Source organism: Vulpes lagopus, chromosome 5 (genome assembly GCF_018345385.1).
Source record: "Vulpes lagopus strain Blue_001 chromosome 5, ASM1834538v1, whole genome shotgun sequence".
NCBI lineage: Eukaryota > Metazoa > Chordata > Mammalia > Carnivora > Canidae > Vulpes > Vulpes lagopus.
The window spans coordinates 26,976,400-27,003,667 of NC_054828.1; positions in this window are offsets into that span (position 1 = coordinate 26,976,400).

Below are 27,268 nucleotides of genomic sequence, written 5' to 3' on the forward strand. Positions count from 1 at the left end.
GTTGAGATGTCAAAAATTCTAAGCATATAACTTACTAATCTTTAGTGATAGACACTTTTATAGCATTGTCAGCTATCCGTGGGGCCTGTGTGGTGAAATAATATAAACTCTTTTCTTTGAGTAATCTGCATTCTGATTATTAATCCCCTGAAGTTCTAGGATTACCAGCTCACCCCAAAATATCCCTCTCCGTGAGCTGGGTTGATTTTTTGTTGTTGTCGTTCCTTTGGGGTATTTTTCCCTTCTAAGTTCTATAAGTCAGGTTTAGTATCTTGACTTTTTAGGAGAACAGTTATTGGAGACAGTGGGAGCTTTGAGGAAACAAGGATTAAATAAGAGAACTCATCGATGTTGGGATGAGAAGTCAGAAAAATAACTGGAGTGCCCAAATGTCTCCCTCCTTCGCCTGCTGTGCCTGATCCTTGAATAAAGCTCCTCTGCATCCTTCACATACATCTTCCTGTATGTGAAATGTAACTCAGAATACCCATGACCTCAGGTAGTGTGAGGATCAACAGATTTGGCAAGCATTTCGAGATCCCAGTTGTCACACTTGGCAGGAGTAACCCATGATTGTCAGAACAGAGGCAGCAGAAATATACCGTATCTACACACACCAGTACACAAAAGTGTGATAACGAGGCACGCTACTCTGTCCCAACCCTGCCAAGTTTTTAGAGGACTAAGAGGATGACAGTGGGTAGCCATAGCCCCCTTTCTCCATAAGATTCTTCACCCTTTATTGTTACTACTTTGAGTCCTCCTGCCTGTAGGCAGAGCTCTAAGACCAATGAGGGGGTGAGGGAGTCTGTCCTCGCCAAGAGCAGCAAGGCTGCCAAGTACCCCAGTTGGTAGTACAGTCCCACCCTCCTCTTTCTCATCCAGTCCTGACCTTAAGAAATCAAGGGTGTCCAGATGGAAAGGGGAAGAAGGAACATTGGGTCCAAGCTTCCAGTATGTGCCATCTTCCATGAGAAAATAATGTGCCTATTGAACACCATGTTTCAAATATCTTCATAGAGCCAGAGAACATAGCACAGTCTCATTTTCTGTCTTGGTTTTTGTTTGAGTGCCAGGAGGCTGAGTTCCAAGATATGGATCATGTGCCTCTGATGGTATTTTTGTTTGTTTGTTTGTTTGTTTGTTTGTTTGGGGCCAGGAGGTGGACAGCTGCTCTGAAAGGTTTGTCCCTGAGAAAGGAGATCTGTCATAAGGGACATGGGTATGTCATGAATTTCAGGAAAGATGAGACCTCTCTTGAGAGAATAGATAGATAGATGTTTTCTCTTGTGGGTTAGGTTGCCTCAACATGATCACTTAATTGCAGGCTGCACCTTAATCAGTGTACCAGGAGAGAGAAAAATCAACATAAGAACTTTTTGTGATGCCCACCTAGACACTTCATGTTCTAGCCCTAAACATCGAAACAAAAACTGTAAATCTGACCAATCTGAATGTTTCATACAACCGAGATCAAGGCCTTCAGTGTTGGATTGAAATTTTTTAGCTTTTATCTAAAATTTGTATTATTTAGACACAGGGCTTCCTTGTGTCCCTAAATCAGTGCTTTGATGCAATCAAAATAATCATGAAATACTCATCCTACAGGGCCCTTTCTTTTCATACTTCCTGGAAAATCCCTAGCCTTTTTCCAATACAAAAGAGCAGTGGCTGAAAATCTTGCAAGATCCATCCTCATTTAGGCCCAAATTGATACTAACACCCTATCCCCGGAGCACCACACCTTATCCAGTGTGAATTCTGAGTTTTTAGGTAAAAAAAAAAAATCTAGAATGGCAATATGACTTCTATTGGCATGAGGAGGTGTCGCTACACTAGCTAGACACTTGGATGTTACATTTTCTTGGCCAAGGTACAATGGAACACACACTCCTACTACAACATAATAAATAGCTGCCTACCCTATGTATGGTTCTGTGGAATCAAGTTGAAAGTCACTCCCATGTAAGTTTGCCTCAATTGGAGCAGGAATTTAAAATTCCACCATTTTGTAGTGTATCATCTAGGATGTTTATTCATGGAGCTGGCAACTCTAATTCAATATTCCTGCGTAGCATGTCACATGAAACACCATTTCAAGTTCTGCATCTCGGTCTCGGGAAAGCTGTCAGCAACTTAGGAACCTGCTTATGTCCCACAAGACTCTCCCACTGATCTATTTTGAGCAGCCACAAAACCAAATTAGAGGACTGTCATCTCCTCTTCCAGGAACTGGTCTGACTGACAATTGTTTCCGGGATTGAAGAGGATGCTAAGCAGGACAATTCTGTACAGTAATTTATGCTGTATACATGTACCCATTGTAGCATTGATTAAAGTGCTGTATTTATAAGGTCAAATACTATTTTCATTTGTGTCTAGTCATTCAATATTAAAATAGCTTAAGTTCATTTTTGTTACATGATATTTCTTTGGGATTTCTTGTTAGGGCATTTGAAATATGGTTATGGAGAAAGTCCAGAATCTGTGTCACTATTTTAATCCAAGTAGTTGTAATGGTCTATTAAGCATCAACATTATGAACACTATTACTGATGAAACCATGTGCTCTTGTCTGTGTCTTTAAGTGTGTGATAAAAATCTTAACCCAAGCAATTAATAAAGACCAGTGGCTTTAGTAAGGTTCACTTCCTCAGGCTTTTCTTCTCAAAATTCATTAACACTTTTTCCAAGGAAATTTGGTGCATCCTTATAAAGTCTTCCCAGATCTCTTACTCCTATGGAGGGGTCTCATCTCTCAGGCTGCTTCTAAGATGTCTGCATGCATGAAACCTAAAGTACTTCACTTTGGTGTTGGTTCATGTCTGCATAAGGAAGGGCAAATAACTAAATCCTCTCTCTTTCTCTCTCTCTCTCTCTCTCTCTCTCGTAAGGAAAAGTTTCTCCTGCATAGCAGTATTTATCATATTGCAAATAAAACTCCACATTCAAGCCATGAACAATTCAATAATGAATTGTTTTGGCAAGGTGTTAGGAGTAGAGTGTACATCTAATAGTAAGGAGTTGTCTAGGGAGATCTTATGTTTTGTCTGAGTTTAAACTTATATGTACAAAGATGATGGAATCATTGACCATTATTTTACTGTTTGAAGATTTTGCTGTGTCTATAAGTCACATAAAACTCATGCAGAACAGTTTCTGCAATGGAGAAACATCTTACTATACTGTAACAGAATGAGCCTTAAGGATTTGTAAGAATAAGCACTTTTATATTTGAAGGTAAATATTAATGCATCAGTGAAGTTACTTTTTTAATGTCTTAATAAACCTTGAAATCAACATCACTCTGTCTCAGAAACATCCTACTGTCTCTTTCTAGAACTTCTGAGTAAAATGTGCTTTCCCATGTGTTACAGAATTTTGTTTTAAATGCAATCAACTGGGATCCCTGGGTGGCGCAGCGGTTTGGCGCCTGCCTTTGCCCCAGGGCGCGATCCTGGAGACCCGGGATCAAATCCCACATCAGGCTCCCGGTGCATGGAGCGTGCTTCTCCCTCCACCTGTGTCTCTGCCTCTCTCTCTCTCTCTGTGACTATCATAAATAAATAAAAATTAAAAAAAAATTTAAATGCAATCAACTTAGTCACAAACTTATCTTTTCCTCTATAAAAATATGAACCTACCTGAACTTCTAAACTGGACAGTGCATTTTACAAAACGGAACACCACTCTGAGAATGCTCTTGGCAGGAAATGTTTAAGTGTCACTTTAGAGTGAAAAAACAATCTACAAGAGAGCCTGGAATATTCTTGCTAAGCAAGGTTTTGATTTTTGTTTCTTTGATTTATTACATGTCAGGCTTTGTTTACTATAAAGCAATGCCCAAGTGGAGGCTGTTACATTGTGACATAGTTCGAACACAGCTGAGGAACAAAAATGTTCCATGCTGAGACCCACTCCTGCCATTTGTAGTTCATTTCTTTTTCCGTTTCTTTTATAAAATTTATCCACAATCAAACAAGTAATATGAGAATATGGCCTTGCTTAAAAAAAAAAAAAAAGAATGTGGGGGCACCTGGGTGGCTCAGTTGGTTAAGTGTCTGCCTTCAGGTCATGTCATGATCTCAGAGTCCTGGGATCGAGCCCTTGTGGAGCTCCCTGCTCAGCGAGAGTCTGCTTCTCCCTCTCCCTCTGCTCCTCCCCACTCTCCTGCCCCGCCTGTGTGTGTGTGTGTGTGTGTGTGAGAGAGAGAGAGAGAGAGAGAGAGCGCACATGTGCACTCTCTCTCAAATAAATAAAATATTTAAAAAATTAAAACTAAAAAATAAATTTTAAAAGTTTGTGATACAAATAGGCAAGCATTGCTCAACAGTAGTTCACCCTTTTAAAATGTAGAGTGTGTTGTTTTTAGTATGCTCACAAGACTGTGCAAACACCACCATTATCTAATCACAGAACATTTTCACTACCCCAGAAAGAAACCCCATTCTCAGCAGTCACTCCTCATATCTGCTTCCCCCAGCCCCTGGCTATCTCTGTGGATTTGCCCATTTTGGACATTGTATATAAATGAAATCATCCAACAGGTGGCCTTTTTTTGTTGGGCTTCTTTCACTTAGCATAATGTTTTCAAGGTCCATCCTTATTACAGCAAGTGTCAGCACTTTATTCTTTTTTATGGCTGAACAAGATTCCATTGTATGGACATAACCACATCTTATTCACCAGTCAATAGGTGTTGGCTTGTTCTCACTTTTTGGCTATTATGAATAATGATACTGTAAATAATCATAGCACAAGTTTTATGTATGTTTCCAGTTCTCTTGGGTATGTACCTTGGAGAATTGCTGGGTCATGGGGTAACTCTCCATGTTTCATTTTTTGAGGGGAACCTGGGGAGGGGTGCTGATGAGTGCAGGATTTCTTTTTTGGGTAATGAAAATGTTCTGGAACTAGATAGAAGTTATGGTTGCACAACATTGTGAATATACTGAAATCCACGGAATTATACACTTTAAAAGGATGAATTTTGTGGTATGTGAATTACATCTCAATTTCAAAAGTAGTCATATTTATTTAGACTTAGCATGAAGGCTTCCCAGTTGTTTTGTTGCTTCTTGTATCCTACTTCTTGAGTTAATTCTCCTTTCAGATCAGATCTGAGTTGTAACATTTTGAATCTATGCATATCTGAGAGTATCTCACTTTGTGCCCTCACCCTTGTGTCCTGTTTTCGCCTATTATGGAATTCTAATTCCAAAGGATTTTTCTTGCAAGGTTGAAGATACTGTTCCAGTTTCTTCTTGCATCTCATGTTATCTTTGTAGTAAGAGTCCCTCCTCTCCCCATCTCCCTTCTCCCAGGAATCATTTAGGGTAGTCCCTTTATCCTTGGTGTCTGAAATGCCACCATGACTTTGCTTGGTAGGAGTGTGTCTCCTTTCGTTGTGTCTGTCCTTGATTCCACTCATCCATCCATGAGTTCCACACCTGTCCTCTGGGTCCACACCCGTCCTCACTCTAGGACGCTGTCTCCCGTTACTGCCAGTGTACTCTGAACTCCGTGCCCTCTGTCCTTATCTTCAGATCTCTGCAATGCATGTTGGGAACTTCCAGGTTCCTCTGATTCTCGTTTTTAAATACTTTCTGTCCTCGTCCATTTTTGTGATTGTGAGAGAATTCCTTGGCTCAGCCTTTCAACATATTCTCTTGTCAGCTTCAGTGCTTCTGCCCACTTACTGAGAATTTCACTTCAATAGTCAATTTTTTCATTTCCAACATTTCTAAAGCATTCCTTTTTATGGGTGCAATATCATTTTATTTCCCTCTGAGGATTCTAATTATATATGTGCCATTTTCTTGTTCTGTTTGCTCTATTAACTCTGCTTCTTTGGATGTAAACTTTTCCATTCGTTGGGGTCGGTACCTCTCTTTTATGGCCTTTTCCAAATGTTTAGGGGTTATTGGCTGTGTGCTACACTTCACATCAGCCTTTCTGCCAATGTTCTTTCTTTTTGCTGCATCTAGTCTCCTGGACAAAGAGGGAAGCCTGTGTTTGCCAGAGCCCCATTTGGCCTCCCCATCGCAACATCTGAACCCACTGGTCTACGCTGAGGGGCTAACACCCCTGTTGCCTGCTTCTTGGCCTGAAGGTGGAGAGGTGGCTCCTCCTAGATGGTATGCTGAGTGATACCCTTTCCTAAGAGGTACCCCCTCCAGGATACCTCCCAATATTCTTGATCTCCAAGCTCAACAAATCCTGGATTGGCCCTGTATATTTTTAGTTCTGCACAACCTCAGGAATGTGCTTTTCTTCTTTTTGATGATCCTAGGCTTTTTCCATCCTTCAGAGGTGCCTCAAAGTTCCTGGGCCTTTGAAGACACCCCTTCTTGTATTTTAGTGCACTTGCAGATTTGTTGTTGCTGTTGTCACAGCAAAGAGATATAACTTCATAAAGTCAGGTCCTAATGTTTGCCAGTGGCAGGAGATTTGCCCTATAGCAATCAGTCTTGATACAACTGAGGCTTCTTTATGGGATGATCTGCATGTTGCTGGTTTGCATCACTTCTTATTCCATCTAACTTGCATTCCAAGCTGGCCTTAGACTTCTAGAGTCCACATTGCCAGGAGCCTCACTCGCAGGATCCTGGCCCTTTTGGTGCAGTTGCTGCTCAGCCCTTTGAAAACCACTTTGCTGCTCATTCCTGCTGCTGCTGTACCATGCCTCCAGTATATCCAGTGGTGACCCTGAGAGGTCTCTCCTTGCTGCCTGTTTCGTTGCCTTTGCCACACCCATGAGTCCAATATAAAGTGGATTTTTGGCATCCATCCCTGAATTAACCTTAAAAAATGCCCCCCTGAATTAACCTTAAAAAATGCCCCCTGGAGGCAGAAAGTTCTTCTCCATCACAGGCCAGGTTGAGACCATTTCTCTTCTGGCCTTGAAAGCACCACATGCAGAAGCCAAGTCAGATGATTCCAAGTCCATTGCTGGTCAACACAGCACATCATGTCCTGAGTCTAAGCCAGGGACTGATCCCAAGAACAGCGGCAGAAATCAGTGATTAGTGCTGGGACAGAAGAGCTGGACCAACAATAAGGAAACTTGCCCGTGAGTTGCCTGAACAACTGGCCTGAGTCCAGAGCCCAGGGTGGGTGGCTTGCAGGTGGAAGTTCTGTGGCCTCAGTGGTGGGGAGGGAAAGGCTCAGAGGTAGAGAGAAAATAAAGGGAGTCAATACTTTTCACGACACCAACTCTAACTTGCTGACCCAGAGAACGGTTCTACTTTCAGCCACTTAGCTGAAGACATTTCTAATGCGGGGTGTGGAGATCTCAGTTGGTGCTTGATGTCATGTCAAAGCAAGTAAGTAGGCAAGGTAAGTAGGGCATGATCCATGAAGCATCCAGGGTGTTGAGTATATAGATGGACACATGAGCCTTGCCACAGGACCACAGGACCTACCCCTTGGGGAGGTAGAGGCAGGTGACAGCCGGGTTGTAGGATTCTTGGAGCACTGGAAAGAACGTTCGACCTCTCTCAGAAAACTCTCAGAAGACCGCTTCCAGACTTCTCTTGTAAAAAAGCCCACATTCCCATAAGGTGTCCCACAGGAAGTCCCTCCCACATCCATGGCATCTTATCACACTGTTGCCACTGATCAGCAGGAGGAGACCATGAGGAGGCAAAGGTGCCGGGAGGGGGTGGCCAGGAAGTTGGAAGCAGAGAAAGGGAGACAAGCCTAGCAGGGCAAGAAGGCCCATGGTCACATCCAACCACTGCTGTAGCACTATTCCCAGCAGGACCTTTACCTGAGGTTGTTTGCCTCTGAAATGGGCCCTCGATCCCAGAGACGGATGACTCTAGGAACATTCCTGACCTCTCCTCCCTGTGCATTAGATTCCAGTGCTGGAACCTAAGTGGAAACTCCCCAGTGGATGAGCATCGCTGCCTTCCTGGGAGAACTCAACATGTTTATCTTGAGCTTGAGGTTGTAATTATGATTTAGTGGAATGCCACTTTGGAATGTCTTTTTCTTATAAATTTCATGTAAATTAAGTTGCTGGTACATGTGTGTGTGTCTATTCCTAAGGGGAGTTGGAAAATCCATTAGTTATCGTCTAGGAAGTGCTCTGCAGATAAAAAGCTCTCCAGAAATGTGAGGTATTATTATTGGGAGCCTTCAAGTTGTAAATCATCTTGAATGGGTTGTTTGGTTTTATTCTGTTTTGTTTGGATATGAAAATGAAAGCTCCAAACCCTGAGTTCAGCAATGGCCAATACACATGCCAAAGAACATGTGCAAGATATGAATACAGGGTGTTCGGTGGTTTTGATTTATTCACTCTGAGGGTTTGCGAGGCACTAAGAATTCCAGTGAAGCTAAGAATTCCCAGACTTTGAGAAATCCCACGAACTGGCCTGACCTCCAAAATCAATGTGGAAGGCTGTGGGGAGCGGGGCAGGTGGTCTGCAGAGGGTGTAGAGTCTGGCTTTCATTGTTGAATGAATGAGTGGATAAATTTGTCGATAATTCCTACCCTCCAGATTCAAAATATCTAGAAAAATAGTGCATTTTTCTTACCATGATGAACAGTTCTAGGTTTCTTGATTCATTCAAAAAGAAACAAAACTTTCGAACAGCCTGTATTTGTTCCAAACATTGAAAGGGAAAAATACATAAAGCAAAGACACAAAGAATTGGAAATTGATATGTTCATAGCCAAAGGAAACCCTGATCAGTGCCTGTTAGGTCAAAAGCCATCTTCTCATCTGGACCTTGCAAATTTAAGTGGCCAGCCCTGGGGAACTGTCCTGTGCATTGTAGGATGGTTAGTGGGATCCTTGACCTCTACCCACTAGATGTCAGTAGAGCTCCTCTCCAGATTGTGACAATGACAGTTGTCTTCAGACCTTGCCAAGTGTCTCCTGGCTCTCTCCATGTTGAGAGCCACTGCATTTGAAGAAATTCCAGCTGCTTTGATACATGAGACCCTCAGTGATCCAGCCTTTACCTCTCTTCTGTGAGCCCACTCACTTCTCATCCAGGGCTCCGGCCATGCTGAGCCTACACGAGGTTCCTGAACTAAGCCACACTCATGCCTCCATGCCTGCGTACACCTTCTTGCCACTTCCTAGACCACCATTCTCCTACTTCACTCACACAGGCATCGTCCAGCCCACTCATGCCCAAATCCAACCTCCCTTTACTTTTTTCCCTCTCACCTTATGGGTGAAGGGCCCACCTTTGGGCTCCCAAAGCAGCTTGCTCAGCTCCCACCCACCCCTTCCTCACTACCTGGTAATCACCTGCGTGCAGACTTTGATGGCACCACCTGGTGAGCTAGACTGTGAGGCCGGGGTGGGACTCTTACCTACAGTACCTACAGTAAGTGTCTAGCACATAGTAGATGCTGAATAAATGGGTGTGGGAAGGAGGGTGGGAGAGAGGTGAAGGCAAGCAGAGAAGCGGGAGATGGGGAAGACAGGAGGAGAAAGGCTGTTAGAGATTTTCCTAATGTTACATGAGTAGTAAATGTCGCTCTCTATATTCAGTTTCTACTTTTAGAAGTCCATTAACTTGGCCATAAAAATAAATGCTGGTCCCTCATAAAAAAGATATATGGCAACAAACAGGCCTTTAGGATCGGTTGCTGGGTTGTTGTTTTCTTAAATCCCAGGCAAAGTACTTTACCCTTCCTCTGATTATTACTGCTTATTCCAGATGGTTCTTGTTCAAACACTGGCCTTTCTCTGTGGTCCCTCCTTCCCTGCTGCGCCCAGAGGCAGTGGCTGCCTCTGAAGGAGGGGTGGAACCCACTAGTGCCCAGCCACTCCCCCAAGGCCCTTCAGACCTGCTTCCCAAGGTGAGCATGCCCCACCCCCAGGTTCGCCCTCAAGGAACATTCTGTTTATTCAGTCATTTCTGAGCTGCAAGGGCCATCTGCTTTCTCCACCAAGTAAGTGATCGAATTCCCTTTGAATGCTGTAAAGGAGTTCCTCTTCTCTCTCTCTTATAAGAGAGAGAGATCTCTCTCTCTAACAGAGAGAGAGATCTCTCTTCAGGATCTCTCACCAGATCCTGAAGTAGAAACTGCTGAGGAGGCTCCTAGAAGCAACTGAACTGATGCATTTCTGAGCAGAAAATAGGCACTTAATCCCCTGGCTTCCCTGAAGCTGGGGTCATCTTCCTACTGGAAGTGAAGCAGCACAAAGCAATATGAAAATAAATTCAGGCCCTGAACTTGGGATGAGAAAGTCGTCATGAATAAGCCAAAAGAAAGAAAGAATCAGGTGAAGAACATGCAGAGGACCTACAATGAATGAAACATTTCCTTTTCTACTGGGATAATATTTTTCCAGGCATTTGCCACCTGTTTCCACTTTCTTTTCAACCTATCACCTGCCACACCTCTGCTTTCAAGCACTCAGGGCTATTCTGTGCTCAGTGTCTTCAAGGGAAGGATGTAGCTGTCTGAAAGGGGAGCCAGGGCACGGAGCACTTGAGCTGGGGCTAGACTCATTTGAAATGTGCTAAGTAAAACATGCCCTGTAGATTCCGAAGACAGTATTAAAAAAGAAGTTAATTATTCCATTTAAAATTTTAATTGATTGTATGTTGAAATAAGATTTGTGATATATTGGGTTAAAATATTATTTAAAATAATTTAATCTGCTCTTTTTGCTTTTTTTAATGCGGCTCCTAGGAAACTTTATATTATAGATGTGGCTTGTGTTATTTCCACTGGGCAATGCTATCTGAGAGAAAAGGATAAAGGCGAGGACAATGGCGATGTCCGCCATCTGCACATCTCGAGGATTCTTCTCATAAGCTCAGAACCAGCATTCTTGACTTATGAATGATCATACAAAGTCTTTTACTACTTCCGTATTATTTATATGATACATTTAAGGTTTTATTTAATGCATTTAGGAACAGCGTAAATGGATAAAATGTTAGATGATGAGAGTTTGAACATATCTAGTTATTTGACAATAATTCTTAATGGAAATAATTTCTTCTTTCCGGTCTTCTGACTGAAAGCTGCATTTTCTTCTAATATAATATGTATATTGTGGATCTTCTGTTTTAACTCTAATTCTCTTAAGTTAGAATAGAGTTTTCCAGTATGGACAAGATGCAACAGACTCGTCTATCTTCACTCCCCCAGCCAAGTGCAACTGTAATCCCTGGAAACAATGCAAGAGGCAAACAAAGGAGAGGTCTGAGAGATGGAAAGAGGATGAGCTAAAACAATCTTTTTTAAAAGATTTTATTTATTTATTCCTGAGAGAGACAGAGTGAGAGGCAGAGAGAGAAGCAGGCTCCTTGCAGGGAGCCCGATGCAGTCCTCAATCCCGGGACTGGAATCACACCCTGAGCCAAAGGCAGATACTCAACTGCTAAGCCACCCAGGCATCCTTAAAACAATCTTAACAGAAAGGAATATCTAACTCTAATATCTAGAGTTAGATATTAACTCTATCTAATATTAAAGTTTACTATGTAGTTACAGTACACAGTACACAGTTAGTGTGGTACTAACAAAGAAGAGTTATTATATAGATTAAGGGAACAAAATCGAGAACCCTGAAATAGATCCATACAAATATATTCAACTGATTTTTGACAAAAGTACAAAAGCAATTCAGTAAAGGAAGAATAGTTTTATATATATATAAATATATATAAAATATGTAATATATTATATATGTATATATGTATATATTTTTATGTATATATACACATATGTAATGTATATATATTTTATATATATATAAATATATATGTAAAATATATAATATATATATAAATATATATATATATATTTAAGGCTCCATGCCCACCATGGAGCCCAAGGTGGGACTTGAACTCACAACGTTGAGTTCAAAAGGCACAGGCTGGGCAGCCCCGGTGGCTCAGCGGTTTAGCACCATGTTCAGCCCAGGGCGTAGTCCTGGAGACCCAGGATCGAGTCCCACATTGGGCTTCCTGCATGGAGCCTGCTTCTCCCTCTGCCTGTGTCTCTGCCTCTCTCTCTCTCTCTCTCTCTGTCTCTCAAGATTTAAAAAATCTTAAAAAAAAAAAAAAAGGCACAGACTGAGATCAAGAATCTGACGCCTAACCAACTGAGCCACCCAGGCACCCCAGAAGGATAGTTTTTATGGCAAACAGTACTGTAACAATTAGGTATCCACAGGCAGGGGCACCTGGGCGGCTCAGTTAAGTTAAGCACCTGACTCTTGATTTTGGCTCAGGCCATGATCCCAGGGTTGTGAGATCAAGCCGTGGGTGGAGCCCTGCATCCAGCCCATAGGGCTCTGAGCTCATTAGGGAATCTACTTGAGATTCTCTCTCTCCCTCTGCCACTCTTTCCCACTCACATGTACTCTCTCACTCTCTTTCTCTCTCTAAAATAAATAAAATCTAAAAAAAAAAAAAAAAAAACCCACAGGCACAACCAAAAATTGAACCTAAACTTCACTCTTTATACAAAAATTAACACAAAGTGGGTTATGACTTATATGTACAATGAAAAACTAGAAATCTTTCATAATCAAACATTGGAGAAAAAATATGTTTTAAGAGGACAAATTGGATATTATCGAAATTAAAAACCTTTGCTTTGTAAGGATGCTGTTAAGATAAAAAGATAAGCTACAGGGGTGCCTGGGTGGCTCAGTTGGTTAAACGCCTGCCTTCAGGTCAGGTCATGATCTCAGGGTCCTGGGATCAAGCCCTGTGTTCAGCTCCCTGCTCAGTGGGGAACTTACTTCTTCCTCTCTCTCTCTCTCTCCTGCTTATGCTCTCTCTCTCTTTCTCTCTCCCTCTCTCAAATAAATAAATAAAATCTTTTTAAAAAAAGATAAGCTACAAGCTGGGAGCAAATATTTACAAACTATACATCTGACAATGGACTGGTACCTAGAATATATAAAGTCCTCAAAACTTGTGAATAAAATAGACAATAAAATAAAGTTAAAAAATTTTAAAATGGGCTAAAGACAGACATTTCACTGAAGTGAAATTTAAAAAAAAGTTTCAACATTAGCCATCAAGGATTTGCAAATTAAAATCACAGTGATATACCACTACACACCTATCAGAACAGCACCCAACACAGGAGCACCTAAATAATGACACGTGCGGGCAAGAATATAGAGAAACTGGATCACTCATGTATTGTTTGTGGGAATGTTGCTGGAATGGCCACTCTGGAAAACAGTTTGGCAGTTTCTTATGAAACTAAACATGCAACTACCATATGACTCAACACAACAATTGCTCTCTTGAGCATTTATTTCAGATAAATGAAAGCTTGTTTATGCAAAAACCTATACATAAATGCTCATATCAGCTTTATTCATAATAGCCAAAACCTGGAAACAGCCTGCATGTCTTTCAATGGGCAAATGGGTGAAAATGGAATACTATTCAGCAAGAAAAATGAATGAACTAGTGATACACACTAAAATTGAATGAATCTGCAATTATACTGAGTAAAAAAAAAAAGAATCAAAAAGTTGTATGATATTTATATAACATTTATGTAACATTTTGAAATGACACAATTTTAGAAATGGATAATGGATTACTACTGACTGCTAGGGGTTAGGAACTCGGGGAAAGGAATGGGAGAGAGGTGGATGTGGTTATCAAGGGGTAGCAGGAGGGGTCATTGCAAAGATGGAACTGTCCTATATCTTGACTGGCGTGGTAAATGCACAAACCTACACATAGTGTAGAATCATACAGAACTACATACACATACCCACACAAATCAGTACAAGTACAGCTGTCTGAACAAAATTGGCGGATTGCATCAATGTCAAATCCTTGTGAAACTGTAGTGTTGTTACCATTGGGAGAAACTGGGTAAAGGATACACCGGATCTCTCTGAATTATTTCTTACAAGTGCATGTGAATGTACCCTTTTCTCAGGAAAAAGTTAATACAAAATAATGAGGTGCATTTCACTCAATCAGGACACCTTAAAGTACAGGAAATGGGTGAGAACTTTTTGGAAACTGTAACACAAGACTTTCTTAGGAACAAACAAACAAGCAGACAACAACAAAAACCTGGATCTTGATTCAATCTTGCAAAAAGCAAGGGAATGAATCCAAAGAGGCTTTGTCAACAGACTAATCACATTTAGACAATATTCTGGTTTAGCTCCTGATGTTCTGATTTCTAATGCCTTTTGTACCTTCCTTTGTTAGTGTTTCAGAGGCAGCAACTGCAGATATGATACATAAAAAGTTGGTTTGCAAATACCCCATTCTATGAACTTTGGCTAAACATTTTGAAGAAGCTTTAGATACCCCAAAGGAAAACAAATGAATAAACAAAGCACATCATGTTATAATTAAAGCAATTAAATCTCTCCTCCTCTCCCTCAAGAGACAATAAAAACTTTCCCTTTGACAAAGACACTTGCCAATACAGTAAAAAAAAAAAAAAAGAAAGAAAAAAAGAAAAGAAAAGGAAAGAAAGAAAAGAAAAGATAAGAAAAAAAGGTGGGGAAGGGAGTACTTAGGCACTGAAAAAATAACTGCCCCATCTGAACTAAGATGAAACAGAATTATGCAGCCTCCTTGTTATCCACAGAGGAATAATGAAGGGACTCTGAGGGATAGTGTGGTGCCCAATTTCCAATGATTCTTTTAATTCAATAAGGAGGATTATAATAATAGAAAGACAAAGGCAAACCTTTCTGCTAGATACGCATACTACCCTGTCAGTTATCAGCTCTACCATCATCTCTACCCATCTTCCTCAGAACAATTCCTAATTCAAGAATTTCAAGCAGTGCTCAGACTCTTCCCATGACCCAACCTGTAACCCCTTGGCTCTCTCAGTCAACAAGCATTTGCATTTCTTCTCTGTAACACCATGCTGTTAAATTTTATTGGGAGAGATCTTTTATGTAAATTGAACTGACAACTCAAATGTTCCTCAAACGAACTTTTTCTAGAAACACCTGAAGACTCTCTCATGCATAAGACACTATTAAGGTGTGACTAGATGGCATTTTGCCTGTCCCTGAAAATTTAACTCGGTCTCAGTTTCAGCAATGATTTGAAGTCTCTGATTCGCTCTGGAACAACAGTTGTCCCAAATAATTCTATAAGTAAACCCATCAAAATAGAAATTGACTTTTCTAAACCCTACGTATCCTTGTTCAATACCCTTTAAAGCTCGAACCTAAGGAAGGATTGAGGCCCACCACGAAAGACTTTATGAAGCAGAGGTTCATTATTCTTCACGTCAGCCCTCATAATACTCTAGGTTTGCCCGGTAAAAAGCCTCACGGGCATAGATATTGATTTATGCAAGACTATAGGACTATAGATGAGATCACGATTCCTCTTTTTTCACTGGTCCTTCACCCAAATTCTGTTTTGTCCTCAATACTACTTGAGGCCACCTACTTCACTATGATGGACTTACATTCTTCAGCAACCCATTAGCTCCAGGCAGTCAATAGTTATTTCCTTTCTCATGAGAAAAGCAACCATACACCTGGACTGTTCTGTCTTGAGGATTTACTGATGCTCCCCTTATGTCTCTCAGATGCTTAATTGGGACCTTAAAGATTTGATATTTCCTTGTAATTCTGTCCACTGTGTTCAACAACGGAACAAAACTTTTGAAATTGATGCTGTGTATGTATTAAAGACCTTAGTTCACAAAAGACAGCAGGAAATCACAATTCTGTGACAACAAGAACAAAAAGTTCGTTAATTAGGGAATATTGTAAAAATTACAAATAATTCAGAATTTTCCAAGACCAACTACTAGGGATTCTTACGATGACCGTATATGGAAGGCATGGAGCTCCCACATTGAAACCCTTCCTATGAGCTGAGCCCTCAGGCCCTGCACTCTTACCTAAGAAGATAAATAAGCCTTCTGAAACCTAGGAAAGCTCTGCAACAACCCCCTCCCTTGGGTTGCCTAATTAGCATAAGCCAATTTCCCTTTTTGTTCAATAGAGTCTTCTCAGACAGACCCACGTTGCAATAAGACTCCCTCTCCTGATGGAGACCATGTGGGCAGGCAAGAAGACAGGAAACAGACAGTAGAGGTGGGGTGGTGGTGGAAAATGAACCAAAAAGACGGTGATGGCAACTGTACAGAGGCTGTTCAAGGAAGGTCACTCTGAAGTGTTGAGCCGTGACTGAGGTGGGATTGGGCAGCAGGAGCTGGCCAAACAGAGAGCAAACAGAGAGCATTTCAGGCCAAGGGAAGCACAGCAGATGGACACCCCGTGAGGAAGCAGGACCAGATGCCACAGGGTCTTGGATGCCAGGCTAAGAATTTTGCTAAGGACAGGGAGCCAAACTGCACAGACCCTGCTCACCTCCAAAGCCCCTGTCCTCACCATTCTCTCCTTTCCTGTTGTCCTTCCCAAATTCCCTCTTGCTTTCTGGGCTTTCTGAGCAGTAGTATCCTCGTCCCAGGGCCACTGATAGGCCACCTTCCTCCCTTTTCCTGGTTCTTAAGGGGGGCAACTTCCTAACTTCTGACTCAGCATTTCCCATGCAGGAATTTACAAATAATCCTTCCTAAAACTGTGTGCTGAACAGCCTGGACATCAGCTTTCCTTCATAATTACAGTAGCAACTTGCAGAAATGCCCTCCATTTGGTTAAGTGTGACTAGCTTGTGCCTAAAAACAAGGCCAAACTGTGCTTTTAAAAATCCCAGTGACTTTCCCGCAGCTTTCTTGGTTTTTTTGTTGTTGGTTTTTAGGATTTTATTTATTCATAAGAGAGAGAGAGGCAGAGACACAGGCAGAGGGAGAAGCAGGCTCCCCGCAAGGAGCCTGATGTGGGGCTCGATCCCGGAACCCCGGGATCACGTCCTGAGCCAAAGGCAGAAGCTCAACCACTGAGCCTCCCGGGTGCCCCTCTGTATTTTTTTTTTTTAAGTATCATTCTGTATCTCTGCCTATTTGCTGAACACCTTTGAGACAATAATATCTGAGCTTGGTGCTTTGCTTAGCTGAAACGCACTCTGCCTACTAATAATCATTTCTACCATCACCACCCTTTCACTCAATCTCCTGAATATCAACCATGGTTCCTGGATATAAGGCTCTTCATTTTGGCAATTTGCCACTCTCTCCCTCTGTCAGTAATAAAATGGTGTGTTCAAAACCTAGTCTTCCTTTATGCCTTTTGTTCTCTGAACCCCTCTTCCCCCCATGTGAAAATATTTGATGTCTTGTGTATGTGGTTTAAAAGCCTATGATTATGAATGCTGCTTGCAGTATTGAGCCTCTTGATTGTTTTAATCTCTCCCTGATTAAACTCATATAATGATTAATTCTGCTTATCTTTTATAATTCCCTTATTTTTATTCTGGCTTCCTCATATAAAGAAAGAAAGAAAGAAAGAAAGAAAGAAAGAAGAAAGAAAGAAAAAGAAAAAACAACAGACCAGAAGCAAAAGGCCTCTCCATTGTTCTGTCTTTAATTGAATATATTTCTGTGACTTTTGCAGCTTTTTAAAATTGTATTAAACACATTGTATTATTTTGAATACGTCAGTACTGCATACTACAACTATTCCAATTTATTTTATCCAGTTTCTAAGTCTTTAAAATTAAGGTTTCTTAGTATTTTAGAAATAGGGGAGACGTTGTTTGCTGCAACCCTTTCATTTTACAAACCAGGATTTTGAGGTCCAGAGAAGTTAAACTACTAGTCCCAAATGAAGCAGCTCATTAGTGACAGAGTCAGATCCAGAAACCAATGCTGTTTCTGCAACAGAACTGCATCTCCATTTAAAGTGCTGTTTATGTTTGAATACCATCAGTATAAGTCATCATTCTCAGAGCATGTGTATTAATCGTTCTTTCCCTTCAGTATTTGTATTTGGAACACCCACAAAGGGAAATCTTCCAATAAAATCCAGAAACAGACTCCATCCTTCAAGGTCTCTGCGGGTCCCTGGAGTCGTTAATGATAGAGTGAGTAGTAAAAGTCCCCGGGTTTATTTTCAGTTCTCCCACTGATTTGGTGTATAACTTTGGGCATATTTCCCCCGTGGGCTTTCCTAATGTGTTGGATTCTAGTTATAGACAGATCCTTTGAAAGACCTTGTCTAAGACAATTGCAAAACAAGACATACAGCATCATTTAGGGTATTAAATTCAGGGGAGTATACTTACTTTTAGCCCAGAAATGTGATCCTCATGTCTCTCATCTAGTTCAAAGTGCATTTCTTTTTTTTTTTTTTTTAAGATTTTATTTATTTATTCATGCGAGAGAGAGAGAGAGAGAGAGAGAGAGAGAGAGAGAGAGGCAGAGACAGGCAGAGGGAGAAGCAGGCTCCATGCAGGGAGCTTAATGCAGGACTGGATCCCGGGTCTCCAGGACCACACCCTGGGCCGAAGGCAGCGCTAAACCGCTGAGCCGCCCAGGGATCCCCTCAACCCCTCAAAGTGCCTTTCTAATCCTCTCCCATCAAGCCCAAGATTCAGGGCAATTTAGAGTGTTCTTTGGGTTTGCTTATTGTACCAGTGAAAGGGGAAAGGAAGGCACTGATAAGTTAGGCCTATGTCCTTAGGCAGCTTTCTCCATTTGGTGGAATCAGCCCCTAGGATCAAGTGTTGCTAAAGCCCCACAAATGGCCTGAGGTCGTGGGAATTGACTCACCGCTAGGAAAGTTGAGTTGAGAGCTGTGTTGTCCTAAGTTCTGGGCTCGTTCTTTGTGATGTCATAGAGAGAGGTGGACTGTTCTAACTCTCCATGGTAAGTTTGATCAACCTTCCAGACTGGCGAAACACAGATTTTTTTTTTTCAGATCTTATTAATTTATTCATGAGAGATACAGAGAGAGAGGCAGAGACATAGGCAGAGGGAGAGGCAGGGAACCTGATGTGGGACTCAATCCCAGGACCCCGGGATCATGACCTGAGGCAAAGGCAGATGCTCAACCACTGAGCCACCCAAACGTCCCAAAGCACAGATCTTTAATCTTAGTAGGCGCCCCTTAGCTGCAAGTTACTAACACCAATTTAAGTCAGCTCAAGCTGGAAAGAAATCCATTCCAAGGACACACACCTAAGTATTTCTCTCCACCTGTAGCTGCTTTGCTCTGGGAATCTACTGCCAGAATCTGCGAGAATAATCTTCCTGACCTCAGCCTATAAGTTCACTTGGAGCTCATATTCTTAAATGGTATGGCATGCTTTTTTCCAGGCTGGTGCCTGGTGGTGGTGTTCCCAGGCAACTTTGAATAACATACATTGTTTCATGCAAGAGAAGAATTGGGGGACGGGGAGAAAGCAGAAAGAAAATCTATCACTCAGATAATCTATTTCAGTCAGAAAACACAGGCTCTGAAACATCTAATATAAGGACCAACTGACCTGACCAAACTAGAGAAATAACCATTTGTTAATTTAAAAAAACAAACAAGGGTGCCTGGGTAGTTCAGTCGGTTAAGCATCTGCCTTCTGCTCAGGTTGTGGTCCCAGGGTCCTGAGATGGAACCCAAGTAGAGTTGGGCTCCCTGCTCAGCAGGGAGCCTGCTTCGCCCTCTCCCTCTGCCTGCCCGCTTGTTCTCTCTCTCCCAAACAGCCTGTGTACCCAGATGATATTATTTCAAATAGATAAAATCTTAAAAAAATAATAAAAATAAACAAGGAGACTTTCTGTTAAATTTTGGGTTAAGCACACAATATTTTCTCTGCCCCTTTTCAAATCTCACAAAAATGACTATACAGGGGTTTTGTTTTTTTTGTTTGTTTGTTTTGTTTTGTTTTCATAAAAGGGACTCAAACACACAAGGAAGAGGAGAATGGGAAAGGAGAGACAGCAACAAATTTGGAAGCTGGAAATCGGAAGGATGCATAGCAATTCATCTGGCCACCCAGGAGAAGCTGAACGTGGAGAGCTATTGGTGAGGCAGCAGGAAAAGCAATCTGAGAAATCTCAGGTGTTCACGGGAAAATAGGGCTGAAGGTGAGAGAGTGGAAACAGGAAGATTGGTTGAAAGTCTGATTCTCTCCTTCTTCCCCCTTCTTCTGGTGTTCAGGCTGAAAACCTACATCATCTTTCACCTTTCACACCCTATTCCCCGTAGGCAATTCATCAACAGATCCTATTGGCTCGATCTTTTTTTTTTTTTTTTTAAGATTTTATTTATTCATGAGGGACACACAGGGAGAAAGGCAGAGACCCAGGCAGAGGGAGAAAGCAGGCTCCATGCAGGGAGCCCAACGTGGGACTCGATCCCAGGTCTCCAGGATCAGGCCCTGGGCAGAAGGTGGTGCTAAACCCCTCAGCCACCCAGGCTGCCCTTGGCTCAATCTTAAAACCATCTTCAGAGTCTGGCCCTCTCACCACCTCCACCACAACCAGCCTAGATCAGGCTGCCATCATCCCTTGCCTGAATCCATCTTCTTCCTCCCCTCTCATTTTCTATTGTGTCAGCCAAGACTTTGTCCACAACTCTCCACAGGATTTTTTCCAAGTCACTAGTGTCCATATGCCAAGTCCAGTGTTCATTTTTGGTCATTTTACTTGAATTATCAGCAGTATGTGACTCAGTCAATCTTTCTTTCATCCTTGAAATACAACCTTACTCCGTTTTTGTTTTTGTTTTGTCTTTCAGAACACTCTTCTCTTTTCCTTCTCCTACCGCACTGACAGCTCATTGTTTTCAGTTTCCTTTAATGGATCCCTATCACCCTGACAACATCCTAATACCTGTGTTCTAAATCTCAGTCACCAAACATCTCTCTACATACTCATACCCTGATTGTATCCAGCTGCATGGATTTAAACATCATCCATAAACCAACAACTCCAAAATGTAGATCCCTCAATCCTGACATTTTCCCAAACTCTACGGTTGAATCTAACTGCCCTTTTAACATCCCCATTTGTGTATCTGATGGACATCTTGGACCTAACAGGACTAAAACAGAATTCCTGATTCGCACCCCCCACCCGTGCCCTCCACCCCCTGCTAAAACCTGCTCTGCTTTTGCTCTAACCTTCCTCACATGGAGGTGTCAGGTTTAATCTGATCGGTAGTGAAATGGAATAGAGAGGCCAGGCAAAAGTTGGTGGAAACAGGCTTTTAATGGGACGCACTCTGGGCGGGTGAGGTTCCAGGTGAGGTTCCTGTGGCCGGCAGGGGAGGGAGAGAGCGTTGGGGGGGGGGGGGTCGGCCTGGGAAGTGGCGCGCAGTGGGGGGTGGGGGAGGGGGGCAAGTGGGCTTTTTAAGCGGGGAGGGGGAAGGGGTTGTGTCCTTCGGGGTGATAGGTATTAGGCATATTACTGGTGGCATCGGCCTGGGGCAATAACTGCCCGTGCCCTTTTATGGGGTCTGGGTAAGTACGGTTCAGGTTTCCTGCATAGGTCCAGTCTGCCCCCCATGACTGTCCTCAGGTGGTCTGCTGGTGATGGGAAAGTTCTGAGGTGGGGGCAACAAGGTGGAGGGTCCACGGCCATTTTGATCCCAGTTGATCCCGCCAGCCCAACAGAGGCCACAGGAATTACCCTTAAAAGTAAGTCAGATCACACCATACTCTTCCAGTCAAAACCTTTTAGTGGCTCCATCACACTCGGTATGTAGCTCCAGGGCCTGACCTAACTGGCTTTCTGCCACACCCCTGACTTCATCTCCAGCCGGTCCCTCCTTTGTCACTCTGCTCCAGCTTCACTGTCCTTAAATACTGAAGCATATTCCCCACTCAGAGCCTTTGACCTTGCTGTCCTCTGAACCTGGAATTCCCTTCTTCCTTCTTGGCTTCTTTCCTCACTGCTTCTGGTCTCTGCTCAAGACTTCTTGTCGAAGTGGGCTTTCCTTACCACACTTCTAAATACACCCACCCTTCCCCAGTCTGCCCTTCTTTCCTGTTTTACTTTCCTCCATAGCACTCCCCACTTCCTGTGTCTTACTGACAGAGCTTTTTCTTCATTTATTGATTACTTTTACCCACTGGGAAGTAAGTGCCACAAGCACCGGAAATTCGCCCAGGTTGCTGACTGCTGCAAGTACTCAGCACCCAGAACAAACTTGGAATAAATCTATAAAAAAAGCAGTTAAACCCTTTAGTTGGCCTCCAAGCCTGTGACATCTATTTCCCAACCACAGCATAAGAGAAGAAGTTTGCTCCTGGAAATGCTGATCTGAGAAGCTCTGGATTCAAGGATGCAAAGCAGGTAGATGGAGGGATATCTTGATGAAAACGGGATTAAATGAAAGTGTATGCATTAGAGGTTGAGAGTCCCAGGTTCCTGCCCACCCCAATCTTGCCTTACAAGACTTTTTTTTTCTTTTTTTTCTTTTTATTTATTTATAAGATTACTCTTGTAGTCTCTGTAGTACAAAGATTTTTCAGTCAGGCCTAATCTCCCTTAACTGGACCAAGGATCTCCCTATAGACAAAATAAATCATCCCTCCTAAAAGACCAATAGTCACTGATATTTCTGGGTCCCCAGTCAAGCAGGTAGCTGACCCTCTGATTATCTGGTAAGAAAACTCATCATTCAACAGACCCTTCTAAGATACACAGTTCTTCTAAGGTCTCATGCTTAAACATGAGCAGATAATCATGGTTAGCAAATTTGAGGAAGGTGTCTGTAATGGGCTAAATTTTGTCTCCCCTCAAATTCATATGTTAAATCCCCACCTCCCAATGTGATTTTATTTGAAGATAGGAGTAATTAAGGTCAAATGAAGTCACAGAGGTGGGGCCCTGATCCAATAGAATTGGCATCCTTATAAGAAGAGGAAGAAACACCAAGAATTCACATACACAGGAAAAAGGTTGTGTGAGGATATAGTAAGAAGGTGGCCATCTGCAAGCCAAAGAGAGAGGCCTTACCAGAATCTAACTCTTTTGACACCTGAATCTTGGGCTTCTAGCTTTCAGAACCGTGAGAAAATAAATTTCTGTTGAGAGCCACCCAGTCTGTGGTATTTTGTTATGGCAGCCTGAGCAAACTTAGTGTCTAATGTGAAAGATAACCAAACCAAAAAATGACACAAAAAAAGAGATGACATAAAAGGACATAAGAAGATAATCAAGGAAAGAAGAAAAATTTTGAAGTAGTTACTTTCATTAATATTTATAAAGAGATAAGAGAAGACCTCTTTAATAAGAACAAAAATGGTTTTGTTAAGCAAATGAGGAAACCTAGTAGTACAAAAAGGAGCTCTTAGAAGTGTAAAATATGGGGGATCCCTGGGTGGCTCAGCCTAGGCACTAGGTTTAGTGCCTACCTTTGGCCCAGAGCATGATGCTGGAGTCCTGGAATCGAGTCCCACATCAGGCTCCCTGCATGGAGCCTGCTTCTCCCTCTGTCTCTCTCTCTGTGTCTCTCATGAATAAGTAAAATCTTTTAAAAAAAACAAAAAGAAATGTAACAAAAAGAAATGTAAACTACGATAGTATGAAGTTTTTTTCAGCCCACCGCGGTGCCCTGATAGTATGAAGTTTTAAAGTTAGTTAAGATTTAGAAGATAGGGATCCCTGGGTGGCTCAGCGGTTGGGCACCAGCCTTCAGCTCAGGTCGTGATCCTGGAATCCGGGGTCAAGTACCACATTGGGCTCCCTGTGAGGAGCCTGCTTCTCCCTCTGCTTATGTCTCTACCTCTCTCTCTGTCTGTGTCTCTCATGAATAAATAAATAAATCTTAAAAAAAAAAAAAAGATTTAGAAGATAAAATTGAGGGAACTCCCAGAAAGTAGAATAGACAGAAAACAGAGACCATTTTTTTCCAGCTTTACTGAGGTTTATCAGCAAGTAAAATTGTATATATTTAAAGTATACAATAGATGATTTGATGTATATATATGCTTTGTGAAATCATTATTACAATCAACTTAATTTACACTTCCATCACCTTACATAGTTTCCATTGTGTGTGTGTGTGTGTGTGTGTGTGTGTGTGTGGTGAAACAATTAAGATCTACTCACTTAGATCTATATTCATCAGGGATACTGGCCTGTAGTTTTCTTTTCTTATACTGTCCTCGTCTGACTTTGGTATCAGGTAATGGTAGCTTCATAAAATGAGTTTGGAAGTGTTCCCTTCTCTTCAATTCTTTGAAGAGTTTGAGTTTGAGGAGGATTGGTATTAATTCTTCTTTAATTGTTTCATAGAATTCCTCAGTAAACCAGTAGGTCTTGGGTTTTTTTTTTTCCCCCCCTTGGGAAGTTTTTGATTACTGACTCCAAGAAAAAAAATGAAATGATAGATTATATGATTACAAAAAAAAATTATGGTCATACAAATATATGAGTCACCCTGAATGCTAATTTAAATAGTCATGATAATGTAAACAATAAGCACTGACATAACCAACTTTTATGACATACCTAAATAGAAAATATATGAAGTGGAAAATGTATGTTTGTGTGTATGTCTGTTTGCACATAAATTCTCACTTAAGGCAGCCAGATACATATATTTCATAGTAAGAAATCAGTAGACAATATCTAAAATTGAAAAAGCAAGTATTAGCAACATATGCATGCTATTAGAAGCATGAAGGTAAATGCCAGCATAAATTGTTACAAAAAATTGACAATGTTGACTTGGAAATCAGAAATTAAGGGGCAGAGAGAAGTTATAAGTTTTCAACAAAAATAATATTAAGTTTAAAATAAGGAAGTTAGGAAACTATGTATTTTTATGCCACTAAAAATTGAAGAATATAAAAATACAAGAGAATAATAAATATAAACTATGAGTTATAAATGTATAGCTCATTTGTTTGACAAGGAAATTTCTGTCTTTTGTTGCTAAATTAAAAACAGCATGAATTAAGCTGTCCATTTGAAATAAGACAGGATGATTTCAACATACATGCTACATTAATAATAATTAGCTATTATCTTTCCATTTAAAATGCCATTGATGACTATTCTTTTAAGTAATCTCTAAGGCCAAAATGAGGTTTGGACTCATAACTCCAAGATCAAGAGTTGCACATTCCATCAACTGACCTAGCCAGGTGCCCTCATTGATGACTATTGATTTCTTATTTTCATTTCAAATTCCAATTATGCTTTGCTGGTATATATAAAAGCAAATGCCTTTTGTATATTGATCTTGTATTCTGTGACCTTGCTATACTCACTTACTTGTCATAGGAGATTTTTTATAGATTCTCTTTCAGGTTTTCTACATAGACAATTATGTCATCTTTAAATAAAGACAATTTCATTTCCTCCTGTCCAGTCTGCATAATTTCATTTCCTTTTCTTGTCATATTGCATTGGCTAGGACTTCCAGTATGATACTGAGTAATATTATGAGAAAGAATAATACTTGCTTTGTTCCTATTCTTAGGAGAAAGAATTCAGTCTCTCACCATTAAGTATAATATAAACTGTAGGTTTTTTATACCCTTCATTAGTTAAAAAACTATTTCTAGCTTAAAATTTTTTAATGTTTTTCAGCAACTATTGACATAATCATGTGAGTTTTAATAATCCTTTAATATGATTAATTACATTGAATGATTTATGAATATTGAACCAGTTTTGCATTCTTAGAGTAAACTCCATTTGGTTGTAATGATTATAGATTTTATATATTGTTGAATTCAATTTGCTAATATTTTAAGGATTTCTGTGTCTCAGTTAATGAGAGACTGTATTTTTCCTTAGCTGTCCCATCTTCAATTGGTTTTGATAATAGAAAAAGGTGGGAAGTATTTCTTTTTTCATTTTTCTGAAAGATCCTGGGTAGAATCAATGTTTTTATCTTTGAGTATTTGGTATAATTCACCAGTGAAACCGTGTTGGCCTGGCATTTTTCTTTGTTGAGAAGACTTGATTCAATTTTTTTAGTAGATATAGATTTGGATCTTGAAAAGACTATATCCTTAGGTGAGTTTTGGTAGGTTGTATCTTTCAAAGTATTCATCTAGGCTATCAAAATTGTTTATAATATTACTTTATTCTATTTTTAATGCCCATGGAGAATTAAGCCATTACCAATATCATTCCTGATATTGGTCATTTATGTCTTCTTTTTTCTGGGTTAGCCTGCCTAGAGGCTTATCAATGTTATTAATCTTTTCAAAAGAACCAAATTTTGTTTGTTGATTTTCTTGTTTCCCTGTTTTCAATTTCACTGATATTGGCTCTAATTATATTATATCCTTTTTTTCTGCTGATTTAACTTGTTCTTATTTCTCAACTGTCCTAAGGTAGAAAATCATTGATTTTAGATCTTTTCTCTTTCCTAATATATGAATTTGATATTAAAAATTTCTAAGTACTGCTTTCACTACACCCCACACATTTTGATAAATTGTATTTTCATTTTCAGTTTAGTTCAAAATATTTTTAAATGTTTCTTGAGACTTTTTGATCCTTGTGTTATTTAGAAATGTGTTGTTTTAATCTCCAAACATTTGGAGATTTTCCCAGCTATCTTTCTGTTATTCATTTCTAGTTTAATTTCATGGTCTCAGAACATACTTTGTATGATTTCTATTCTTTTAAATTTGTTAAGGTGTATTTCATGGCCCAGAATGCAGTCTATCTTGGTGAATGTTTCATGTGCAATTGAGAAGAATGTATATTCTGCTCTTGTTGGATGAGTATCCTATAAATGTCAATTAGATCAAGTTGATTGATAGTGCTGTTCAGGTCATTCATATCCTTATGATTTTTTGTGCCTGCTCGATTTATGAATTACTGACAGAGGGTGTAAAAGCCTTCAACTATAATAGCAGATTTGTCTATTTCTCTTTTAAGTCCCATCAGCTTTTGTTTCATGTAGTTGGACACTCTGTTGTTAGGTACATATAAAGTACAGATTGTTATATCTTCTTGGAAAATTAACCCTTGGGATGCCTGGGTGACTCAGCGGTTGGGCACCTGCCTTTGGCTCAGGTCATGATCCTGGGATCCAGGATCGAGTCCCACATCAGACTTCCTGTGAGGAGCCTGCTTCTCCCTCTATGTCTCTGCCTCTCTCTCAGTCTGTGTCTCTCATGAATAAATAAATAAATCTTAAAAAAAAAAGAAAAGAAAATTAACCCTTTTATCAATATGTAATTGCTCTTTATCCCTGATAATATTCCTTGTTTAGAACTCTCTTGGATTAAAATTATTATAGCCATTCCAACTTTCTTTGAGTTAGTGCTAGCAAGGTATACCTTTTTCTACCCCACTACTTTTAACTGAGTCTTTATATTTGAAGTGGATTTTGTTGTACATAGTATCTAGTCTTGTTTTGTTTTAAATCCAACTTTAGGGGCACCTAGGTGGCTTAGTTGGTTGTGATCCCAGGGTCCTGGGATCTGTCTTGCATTA